Source organism: Coenobita brevimanus, chromosome 62 (genome assembly GCF_032717465.1).
Source record: "Coenobita brevimanus isolate Jiangsu-jjx chromosome 62, ASM3271746v2, whole genome shotgun sequence".
Taxonomy (NCBI): domain Eukaryota; kingdom Metazoa; phylum Arthropoda; class Malacostraca; order Decapoda; family Coenobitidae; genus Coenobita; species Coenobita brevimanus.
Window position 1 is genome coordinate 31,789,190 of NC_137015.1, and position 13,027 is coordinate 31,802,216.

A 13,027-nucleotide genomic window follows, 5' to 3' on the forward strand; every position below is an offset into this window, starting at 1 on the left:
ATCAATCATGAACTAGGTACAGCCGGGGAAGTTCCGCATTATACACTCGCTCACCACTTCGAAACAGTAAATGTGAGACAAGTGTTGGCGAAGCAGTAGCCAACATTCATATATCTGGTAACTGTGTGAGAAGGATGGGGATGGAAGAAGGAGGGGTAGGAACTATCAGCTTCCCCATGCCTACCTCCTCCCTTAACCTCTCCCCTCCCACACAGTGGTACCAGACATTTGAGTGTCTGGCTACTGCTTCACTAGTGGTTGTCTCACACATAAAGGTACGAACTGGGAGGCAGGTGTATAAGGCGGAACTTTCCCTGGGTGTACATCGTTACCTAATCTTCTATATTATGGTTCTTGGGAGGTATGCCACGTTGAGTACACCGCTTCCCATCCGATCAGCGAAGTTAAGCAACGTTGGGTCTGGTTAGTACTTGGATGGGTGACCGCCAGGGAACACCAGATGCTGTTGGCATCCCTACGTGTCAAGTGGGGTTGGTGGAGGATTAGTGCCCCTCCCTGTAAAACAATTAACTCTAAGCCCTTGACCACCCCGTTTGGGATGCATGGCGTCTGGCAATGGATGGATGGATGGGAGGTACGTGGCTTGAAAACTTATACACAAATGTTTCCACAGATGCCATGGATTTAATTACACGCAAAAATTCATAGACAGGTTAGCTTTTCTTGCTGTAAAGAGGACTGTTTATGGTCACTTGCCACAAAAAGCCAGTAGCCCTTTTGATTCATTTAGCCAGTGATCTTCCATATTTGGGTGTCATGAATGAATTGTGCAATCTTTAGTAACTTAAAGGATATTTCCACACGATCTGGGTGTCGAAAATGGATTTACAAATGAAAAGCCCCTGTTCTAAACTTTGTTAATGGGAACTCCTGCAGCTTGTCCCTATATTATTTTCTTTATTTGTAATATAATTAAACATACAGAACCTATCCCATCTGTGAAAGCCATGCACAGCAGGAATATTAACTTGAAAATTTTATTACCACAGAATATCCTGATCTACCCTTACCTCATTTAATTAATGCAGGTTAGCCTCACCTAACCATATACCATGTTCAATAAATATAGGCTCCATTATCATCAAGATTTTTTTTACATGGAAAATCATCAGGAAAACGATATTAACAAGAAACAGTCAGAAAATACAATTAAAAATCAGAAAAGGACACTTAATCCCCAATTTAACATACCCAATTTAACATGCAGAATTATTTCTAACAGTCTGTCTGTCCATCTATCTGTATACTGTTACTAACCAATACAGCAACCAAATACGGTAATTCCGTCATTAGCAACTTTTTTTTTATAGTCACTTTTGCTTATTCAGCTGGAAATTTCAGAGAACTTGCTTATCAAAGACCCATTCCAACTCACAAAGCTGATTTGCAACATTCTCTGATTCTGCAGTACCTGTACCTATATATTTGGGAGAAGTTTGTGATATTTTGGAAACTGTCCTTGATTTACAATGAGGACTGCATGTACAATAAATATCTTTTTGGATATGCGTTTTCCTTGCTCTTTAAATTAAGCCTTACTGTGTATACGTGTTTGCAATGCTCTTTGAACCCAGCCTCACTGTGTGTGTGTGTGCTGCTCTATGAACACTACCATAGTGTGTGTGTGTGTGTGTGTGTGTGTGTGTGTGTGTGTATTTACCTATTTGTAGTATACAGGAATTGAGCAATGCTCGTGTTGTCCTGTCTCCATATCCACATTTATCAAGTCAACCTTTACACACATGAATGTTTTTCTCATGCACCATCTCTTTGTCTAAGTCGTTCCAAATATTTAAGTATTTACCTAATATACCTAATTGTGATATACACGGAATGTACTATGCTCGTGGGTTTCCGTCGCTGTTTCTCAATAAGTCAAATTTAGCTTTAAACTCGTTTAAGTTTTTAGACTGGACGATCTCTTTGTCCAGGCTATTCCATAAGTCTATACTTCTGTAAGGAAAGCTATATTTCTTGATATCCTTCAAACAGCTTGACTTTTTCAATTTCATTCCGTGTCCTCTTGTTGCTCTCTTATCCCATACAAACAGATCTTCTTTGTCAATTTTATCTACTCCCACCATGGTCCTGAACACTGCAATCATGTGACCCCTCTTTCTCCTTTCCTCTAAGGAAGGCAAATCCAGTTTTCCAGCCTCTCTCTGCGACAGGTCTGTCAGACTGGGGACCATCTTGGTTGCTGTTCTTTGTATTCTCTCAATCTTGTTTATATCTTTCTTTGTGTGTGTGTGTGTGTGTGTGTGTGTGTGTGTGTGTTTACCTAGTTGTATTTACCAAGTTGTGATATACAGCAAATGAGCTACGCTCGTGGGGTCCTGTCTCTTTTTCTGGTTAGGTCAAATTTTGCTTTGAACTCGTTTAAGTTTTTAGACTGGACGATCTCTTTGTCCAGGCTGATCCTCAGGTCTATGCATCTATATGGAAAGCTATATTTCTTGATATCCTTCAAACAACTTGGCTTTTTCAGTTTCATTCCATATCCTCTTGTTACTCTCCCATCCCATACAAAGAGATCATTTTTATCAGTTCTATCTAGCCCCATCATGGCCCTGAACACTGCAATCATGTCTCCACTTTCTCTCCTTTCTTTTAGTTTAGGCAGGTCCAGCTTTTCCAGCCTCTCTCTGTAGGACAGATCTGCCAGGCTGGGGACCATCTTGGTTGCTGTTCTTTGTATTCTCTCGATCTTATTTATGTCTTTCTTCTTGTGTTGGGACCACACTACTGCCACATATTCCAACCTGGGGTGGATCACAGCCACTATCAATTTTTTCATCACTTCCTCATCCATGTAATGGAATGCCACTCGTATGTTAGTCAAGAGATTGTACGTCTCTCTAACTATCTTGTTGATGTGTTTTTCCAGTGACAAACTATCCTGGACCAGCATTCCCAAATCTTTCTCTTCTCTCACTTTTTTGACTGGTTCATTATCCATCATATAATTCAGTGATGGCCTCTTGATACTCTTACCAATTTCCAATATCTTACATTTTTTTGCATTAAATTTCATTTCCTACATCTGGCTCCAACCTTGGATCCTATTCAGGTCTTCCTGCAACATTTTACAGTCTTCCTCCACTTCTACTCTCCTCAAGATCTTTGCATCACCTGCAAACAGACTTGCGTAACTGTTCGCTCCATCTACCATATCATTTACGTAAATCAGGAACATTACTGGTGCTAACACCGAGCCCTGTGGGACTCCACTTGTTACTTCCCTCCATCCGGACATCTTGTCCTTTATTACTGTCCTCATTTGTCTGTCTCTCAAGAAAGCACACATCCACTCCACGACATTTCCCTTCAGTCCTCCTATGGTATGTGTTCCAATTTCCACATTAGTAGCTAATGGGGTACCTTGTCAAAGGCTTTCTCCAGATCTAGATTCACACAATCCACCCAGCTGTCTCTCTCCTGTAACATGTCAATCACTCTAGAGTAAAAGCTCAACAAGTTGGAAACACATGACCTTCCACTACTGAATCCAAACTGGCTCTCATGGCTCTCAGCCAATATGTTCATCTCCTCCAGATATTTTATCCATCTGTCTTTCAGGATTCTGTGTGTGTGTGTGTATTTACCTATTTGTAGTATACAGGAATTGAGCAATGCTCGTGTTGTCCTGTCTCCATATCCACATTTATCAAGTCTACCTTTACACACATGAATGTTTTTCTCATGCACCACCTCTTTGTCTAAGTCGTTCCAAATATTTAAGTATTTACCTAATATACCTAATTGTGATATACACGGAATATACTATGCTCGTGGGTTTCCGTCGCTGTTTCTCAGTAAGTCGAATTTAACTTTAAACTCGTTTAAGTTTTTAGACTGGACGTGTGTGTGTGTGTGTGTGTGTGTGTGTGTGTGTGTGTGTGTGTGTGTGTGTGTGTGTGTGTGTGTGTTGCTCTTTAAACCCTATCACAGTGTGTATGTGTTTTTCTTGCTCTTTAAACCCATCCTCACTGTGTATGTGTGTTCTTGTTCCCCTTCAAGCCCTGTCACAATATGTACAATATATGTGTTTTTCTTGCTCTTTGAACCCCACCTCACTGCACTCACAGGTGGGATGTGAGCTAATGATGATAATACTGGTTTACATACATATATATCCATCTTGCAGAGCAGTTTTCTTGCTCTCATGGATCAAGGTGTCTTCATGCATGACTCTTTGTTTCAGGTGCCTGGTGGTCTGTTAGTCAAAATGACTCAGTTGGGGTGACGGACTTGCATACATTCAATTCCCAAGAGGTGGCTGGATGTTTGTGATTGAATGGTGCCACTCGGGCACCACTCAGTCAAATACTTTTGCACATGCCTGTAAATCACAAACAGTTGCATTAAGTCCTGGTTATATGTCACAGATGCTCAAAAAACAGGGTGGTTCATATGTAACATGTCTAATTACAAGTGTTTTGTCCTTTCTTTTTGGGCCATACCTTACAGCATCCCTAGGTGGAAAGAAGAGCTTAGGATGATGATGATGGTGATGATTATGATTATGACTGCAATGATGAGTATAATATGATGCCTGATGCTGATTATTATAATGATTATGATGATTATGACTGATGTGGTGAACAGCTCAGTCAGCATTACCAATGTCTCCTGTGCATCATTTTCTATTTCCTATAACCTTTCCTTACTTTATAGTGATTGCTTGGTTACATCCATTGTTTGCATTATTTTTACTAGCCGAAAAGGTCTGCCCTCTGGGTGGACTTTTTCAGCTAGCTCCTGTGGAGGGCTGACTGGGATTTCAGCCAATATACCTAATGTAACTTTTCAACATACAATTAATCCTAATAAATTATATAACAAAACACTCCCTGGATCATGCTGATTCAGAATATGTATCATATGTGTGGGCAGACCCTAAGGAAGCCGAGTTTATAGGTAACAAACATACAAACACTAACCTTTATTATTACAGATAAAGTAATCAAATATCTCCTCTTGCATTTGCTTCCAGTAACTGCATAAAGTTCACTCACATTAAGTAAGCAGAAATTTTTCCCCTCCTTTGACTTTTATCTATCTAATGCTGACACCCCAATCTCTTAACCCACCCCGTCCCGGAGACGTGAATTCAAGTCCTCACATGATGTGCACTCATATCCCGGAGACGTAAATTAACGCGGCAGCATTGCAAGGACATTGCAAGGTCCCTAATTTGCACAATTTTCAATTTTCGCGAGTGATTTTTGGCACGTATACACGGGACACCTTCCTCTACAAGATGCCAGGCAGGGACAATGCCTTACCCAGCATGACCTCCTCCCCCCCTCCTGTATGACCTTTTCTCAGCAATTCACCTGTTATCAGTGACCTGGCCAGTAAAGCCATGTCATGCCACGGTACGAAATTCAGGGCAAGAGTGATTCCCCAATCGATGACAATGTGGAGGACAAACATTAGAGGAAGAAACAGTCAGAAATGATGGTCAGGTAATGTGGCAAAAAAAGGTCAGGAACGGTGATGAGTTAGTGAGTGAAACAATGCTTATAATGCCTATATTACCGTTTGAAAACCAATATACTCTCGTACTACATATAAATTCGTACCAAATAAATAAATAAATACCGTTTATGAGTGGTGTAGAATAGTTATCCTCCCATAGAACTCGTTTTCTTTGCAGCCAACCTGATAGAAAACCCTGTAAGGTAAGGAGGTACTCCTACCTGGATCGAGTATTTTAAACCTCAGGTGAGCGATTTCTCTATGAATTTTCGATGTTTCTCACCAAAAGCGGATGTTTGAGCCAAAAAAAAAAAAAAGGTCCAAAAATGTCGGGACTGGGGCGTACCACTGCCCAGAAAACGTCGGGATGGGGCGGGTTAAGGGGCAGCTACAAACAGATTAACTTCACATCACTCTGTCTTCAGCCATTTGACTTCCCTCTCCAACCCACACTCCCCTCCCTTGTATCTCCCCACTCCATTATTCCATGTCAGCCTTAGTCTCTCCCTCCTCCTCTACCCTGCCACCTCACTCACATACACTCTTCTAGTCAGTCTCTTATTCTGCATTCTCTCAACATGGCCAAACCATTTCAAAGTATTTCTTCTAACAGTACCACAATGTTCCTTACTTCTTCATTTGTCTTTCTTCTGTTCATAAAACTCTACACAATCCTCCTTCATTTCTACTGCTCTCACTCTTGATTTGTGTCCTTCCAACAGAATCCAAGCTTCACTTCCATGCTCACTTCCCTATTCCTTATCACAGCATTCAATGATCCAGCAACCTTTCTACCTTGCTGTACCCTTTCAAGCACCTCCTTCCATCCTTACTCATCACACTACTTCAGTACAGTACTTGGATACATTCTTATTCTCGATGTCCTCACCGTCCAGTCTCACTGTGTGTGTTGTGACTTCTTTTCCCTCAAGACCATAGATTTACTCTTCTCTTCAACCTCTCTTTGATTCCATTTCCTACTTACACCCTCAAACTCATTCAACAAGCTTTGCAGTGCACAATCATCCTCACTTACCAATACAGTATCATCAGCATGCAACAGTTCAGAAAGTTTCCACACCTTTCTCTCTCTCATTAGGCACTTAGTATATTCACTTCCCTACTTATTATCTCTTATAGCTCTATCCATTTACAAACTGATCTACCATAGACATGACACAAAGAAACATGACATACAAAAAAACATAACACAAGGAGATACGACACACACACACACAATTTGGACAATTTTTAGATTCGCACAACCAAAGAATCTTATAAAAATAAGTTTACCAAAAACTTCTGGGCCAGTATAGACCATTTTTCATTCTATGCACTTTGCTCACAAATGAATAATAATGGAGGTACAGAAATATGGTACATATAAAGGGAAAGAAATGGCGGGCAAGCCGAGGGCCGTGGCGGCCGAGCTTAGCGGTCAGCATTGTCCGTTGAGGTTGAAGGAGGAAGAGAAGTCATATGATGTATGACGTAATAACAGCGTTGTCATTCTTAAATTTTAGCTAAAACTGTTGCTCATCACTCCCAAAGACCAACCGAATTTATTGTAGTGATGTGGCACATTAGGCAATCACGTGACTTCATCAACCAATGACAGCCTAGGAGGCAAGGGCCCGGGACCATGGGCTTTGATTTGAAAGTCAGTCCGCGATGTCATCTTGTGAAGGGTGCTTGTGGTTATACTGGCAATTTATTAAGACTTATATGGACGAAGATCAGGGAGCAACTGACTTTTTAAGACAACATAACATGCTTCTGCAATGTTAAATGCCCTCAGTGTGACAGTAATTGTTATTACTGCGTGGATCAGCACATTTGGTATTGCGGATTGTGGAAAAAAAATTAGAAAAACCAAGCATTGAGTGTAGTGCTCTTTTTCTGTTTCGGATTTTAGTGGCAGCTTTCTGGGAGGCGCGCACATAAAGCAATCAGAACTACTATTCTTTGTTAACCACTGGCTTGAAAAACAGTGGAATCGTACCACAGTTCTGGAAAATTTAAATTGGTCAACAGTGACCAGTGTAGACTGGCGGAGTTTTTGCTCTGAAGTGACCTTATCATGGATGGACTCTCAGGAGGCGATTGGTGGACCTGATGTTAAGGTGGAGATTTATGAAAGTTCGTTTGTCAGGAGTAAATACAACCGTGGAAGGCAGCTCAAGCAACTCTGGGTTTTTGGCGGAATTGAGCGGGACTCTAAGAAGAAATTCATAGTGCCCCTTATTGATGAGGACTGAAGTGCAGCAACATTAGTGTCCATCATCAAGCGTTACATTCATCCCAGCTGCATCATTTATAGTGATGGATGGCGGGCTTACTCAAAACTCAGTGATGAGGGTTACAAGCATTATCTGATAAATCATAAGGAAAATCTTGTGGACAAAGTACCAGTAGACCCTGACATTCATACCCAGAACACTGAGAGACTGTGGCTTGATTTAAAACAGTGGACAAGGCGGCCAGGATTGCGCACTCCTTATTATAGGCAGTACTTCGCTCATTACCTCTTTCTCAACGAGCACCATATGGATCGTCATCATCAGTTCTTCAAGGAAGCAGCACGCCTCTACCCTCCAGAAGCCAGAGCCAGAACCCAGCCATAGCTCACCCTGCTCTACCAATTCCGCTGGAGGACATTGAGGAGGACGAGGCCTCCGATGACCCTGGCTCGCAATAAGGTAGAGTACCCTAATACTTGCATTAGGGTGAGTTGGGTTGGGTTAGGTTGGGTTAGGTGAGGTGAGGTGAGGTTAAGTTGGGTTGGGTTAGGGTAACCAGTAGGCCCACAGTACATATTTTTGCATCAAACCTGAGTATTTTCTATGGTTTTGGTTGTGATTCTGTTCATTTTGACTTTTATTTCTAAAAAAAAAAAAAAAAAAATTGTGGTTTCTAAGGTGGTTGCAAAAATATTCATTCCTTTGAAATCACTGATTGGCAATAGATTTGAAGGGCAAAATCAAATGAATCACACCAAAAATGGTAAATTTTTAGAAGTAACCAACGTTTTCTTTTCTTATTATTTTTAAGTTTTCCGATGCAAAATACTGTTTTAATTAGTTTTGACCTTCATTTTGTGTGGAAAATTCCCCTTCTGGAATTTTGAGTATGATTTACAAAAGAGGGTTTATCCCCCAAAATCAAGATCAAAATTAAAAACACACTATTTTGCATTAAACTAACTTAACCTAAGGCCTGACATACAGTAGACCGAGTGCACACGTCTGCACCAGCCAATATGGTGCGACATTCATCCGCTACTGAGCAATAACCTAACCTAAGCCACTACATGAGTACCCCTAAAAAATTTGCTCCCCCAACTCAAACTAGACTTAAAAGGTAAGTCTTAGTTAGAATAGTTCAGGGATGTTTCATTCATTCATTGCCAGACGCCATGTATCCCAAACGGGGTGGCCAAGGGCTTAGAGTTAATTGTTTTACAGGAAGGGGCACTAATCCTCCACCAACCCCACTTGTCACGTAGGGATGCCAACAGCATCTGGTGTTCCCAGGCGGTCACCCATCCAAGTACTAACCAGACCCAACGTTGCTTAATATAATGAAAATTGGTAACGTTGGCTACTTCTAAAGTTATACCCCAAAAACCATTGGAAACACTCAGATTTGATACAAAAATCAGTGGTTGTGTGAAACAAAAAATTTACCCAAGATTTTTTTCTTTATGCACATTTACTTCCCATACCCCACTGGCAGAATAAGATAGCACTGTGGTCCAACATCCTTTCCATAGCACTTCTTCATGACTGACACCATAATACAGTACGGTCTTGTTTCAAATAGCATTTACAAAGGAAAGATGATAATTTGATGCCCTCTCCTTACCTGGACCATGGTTGAATACCCAGTATCTATTTCTAAAAGTCGTCAAAATATCTGCATCCCCCATACTACCTTAGCAGACAGAGCCGACAAAACGCAATATAAATATGAGCAGCCCTGTATTATGATTCAGTAAATTGTGGGCTGCTGTTGCTGTGATCCTGTATTTCTCTGTAGTAGTGCTGTAACCAAACCACTTCTCTGAACCAATATAGCATCGGTTTTAGCATTTTTACAGTACACCAACCTCGCCCCCAACGCATGGGTTTCGTTCTAAATGTGGCACATTCGGCGCGAAAGCTTTCACTACTCCTTATTATGCTCCCTAGACCCCCTAAACATGGTGTTTTGCTGTTATCTGCCACTAATAATCAATATGAAGCACTTTAAGTGGTTAGAAGGTTTATTTAATGTTATAACTTACAAATACAGTACTGCACAGCAAAACTTCAACTTACAAATACGTAAACACGAGGCAACATTCCGTCCGACGCTGATTGGTTTCGAGACAATTCGCCGTCGCCATCATTAATGAAGACAGCTATGGGTGACGCCTGAATATAATTCAAAGGCGACTACAGCGAGGAAGAAACAAGTTAACTATTGACTAAAGGTTCAACTAATAAACAATATCCAAAGACTACATTATTGAACATAAACTTGCAGGATCCCCCTGAAATATAGTTATTAAAGTATTGATTAATTAATAAGTATATTGATAAAAGTATTGATTAATTAATATAAGTATATTTTTAGATGCGATGCGATGCGATGATTGGTAGAGGGATAGCCTTTTCAAGGGCCCCTCTTGTAGTATCTATTCGTTGCTGAGCTCCTTGATTTTTCTCTCTCTTTTTCCAGCACTTTTGTGTGAATTGTTTTATTCTTTCAAAATCTTCCACTTCACATAATAGCTGTCCTAATATATCCTCTTTGCTTTTTACGTATGGTTGTTGTAGTTCTGGTTGTTTTTCTCTTTCTTCCCTGTATGCCTGGCAATCTAATATAAAGTGTTATAAATTCTCATTTTCGTTGCCACACATTATGCACTTTGTTTCTTCTTGTGAGTGCCTTTTTCTGTCATTTAATTTCAATGTATTGGTGCGGCACTTGAAGAAAGTGATAGAGGCTGGTGTGTTGTCATACTTCATATCTTCCCCACCCATTTCCGTCTTCCATTTTCTGTATATTCTTAGTGTACTTTTTGTTCCCATTTCTGTTTTCCACACTTTTGTGTCCCAGTCATGTAGTCTTGTTGTTATTTCATCTTTACTGATGTTTTTAGCTTGTCAAAATTTATGTTCAGTTCTTTTAGGCCTTTCTTACACTTTCATCCACCTGTTCTTACCTCCTTTTATTATTTCTGTTATTTCGTAAACCAGACTGTTTTCTCTTTTCGTTATATTTTGCATGTAATTTAGTTTCATTTTCATCATTTTAGTTTTCATTAGGGATTCTCCTATTTCTCCTCTTAACCCTCTTTCTGCTGTATATTTTGTTGCCCCTAGAATTGATCTATAAACCGAGTTTTCAGTTCTTTGTAGCTTGTTTATTTCTTCTTGCCTATATGCTATTATACTTGCTCCATACAGGATGCTAGGTAATGCAAGGCTCTTCCAGAATGTCTTACCTATGAGTAGCTTGTTGCAACTTTTTGCTGTCACTGAGTACCTTGTATTGGCTAGTTTATAGGCATTGTTTATCATGTTTTGCCTGTGTTTTTTGAAACAGTCTTTTGAGTTTGTTATTTCTACTCCTAGGTATGTTACAGATGTAAATACTTCTATATCTTCAACTTTTTCTGGTTGCCGATCCATATTGAATATAATAAATTTGCTTTTGCTTTATTTATTTCAAGCCCGCCTTCCCTGCCTACATTTATTAATCTTCGTATGTTTGCCTTGGCTTCTGTCATTGATTGCGAAAATTGTAGGCCATCATCTGCGTAAAATAGAGTATTTTTTATATTGTCATCTCTGTAGCCTAGGCCTGTACTTTCTAGTTCTTGGATTAGAATGACGGGGACTCGTCCAGGGTGCGAATTGTCCTGACGAGGAATCGTCAATTGTCTCGGAACCACTCATACAACTTGTAAAGTATAAAGAAAAAAATATGGCATTCAATTTCCTGTATATTATAGTACATGATATAATGAAAATATAAAAATAAACTTCATGTGTAGAATAGATCACATTCACAGATTACAGTACACTACAGGCTCTTGAAAAGGAGCTGTAGTCGGCGTCTGTCACTGGCAAAATGTTCAATGATGGTCTCATTGAACATTTCGGTCAATTTTTATACGTATACCTCATGCGATATTCGACTTTTCGTTAACATTTTCTAGTAGATTTGGTCATTCTAAGAATCTTTTCTTCTATGACATTTTTCTCAGAAACTGATAATAAACGAGAAATAGAAAACAGGTTGGATGCCTGTTACCACGTGAAACGTCCTATTTTTATAACTAAAGGATATTAACCTAACCTAGCCAATAAAAATTACCCGACCAAACCTATCTATCTATTGCCAGATGCCTCAATCCCGTACAGGGTGGCCACAAACAAATCGCCTCCACGTCACCCTGTCCCCTGCCATTTCACTGCCCTGCTCCCAACTCACACCCCCCTCTCTCATATACCTCTCCACTCCATCCCTCCATCTCATCCTCGGCCTCCCCCTCCCTCTCCCCCCCTCCACCTCACTCACATACACTCTCTTCGTCAGTCTCTCACCCTCCATCGTCTCCACATGGCCAAACCACCACAGTGTGTTCCTCCTAATGTTTCCTATCACATTCACATCCACACCACAATGCTTCTTTATATCCCCATTTGTCAGCCTGTCTCTCCATGTGACTCCATAGGCTCCTCTTAAATAACTCATTTCCATTGCTCTCACTCTTGACTTCTGTCCCTCCAACAAGGTCCAAGCTTCACTTCCATACGTTAGAGTTGGTATTACAATACTGTTATGTAGTAGCTTTTTAACTTCCATGCTCACTTCCCTGCTTCTTATCACTGCTTTCAAGGAACCAGCAACCTTTCTTTCCTGCTGTACCCTTTCAAGCACTTCACCCTCCAAACCTCCATCCTTACTCATCACACTACCCAAGTACTTAAACGTACTCACATTTCCCAATTCCTCACCATCCAACCTCGCTGTACATTCACTGACTTCACCTCTCTCAAAGACCATCACTTTACTCTTCCCTACATTCACCTTTAGATTCCGTTTCTTACACACATTCCCAAACTCATCCACCAAGCCTTGCAGCACCCCTTCGTCTTCACTCAACAACATAGTATCATCTGCAAACAACAGTACAGGGAGTTTCCAAACACTATCCTCTCTCACCAGGGCCACTCCAACATCCACTACCCTACCTTGTACCTCTTTTATTACCCCATCCATGTACGGGTTGAACAACCATGGAGACATGACACATCCCTGTTTCAACCCAACCTTCAAAGAGAAAAATTCACCTAGTTCACCATCCACACGCACTGCAGCCTTAGCACCATCATACATACTCTTCACAGCATTCAACAACTTCCCATCTACTCCATATATTCTTAATACTTTCCACAATCCTTGTCTATCCACCCTGTCATATGCTTTCTCAATATCCATGAAAGCCGCATACAACTTCTTTCCCTTC

At 40.6% G+C, this 13,027-nt stretch overlaps 1 pseudogene; it reads left to right on the forward strand.

Moving 5' to 3' along the window:
• The first annotated feature begins 353 nt into the window (after positions 1–353).
• LOC145404165 (5S ribosomal RNA) lies at positions 354–472 on the forward strand (annotated as a pseudogene).
• The last annotated feature ends 12,555 nt before the right edge of the window (positions 473–13,027 follow it).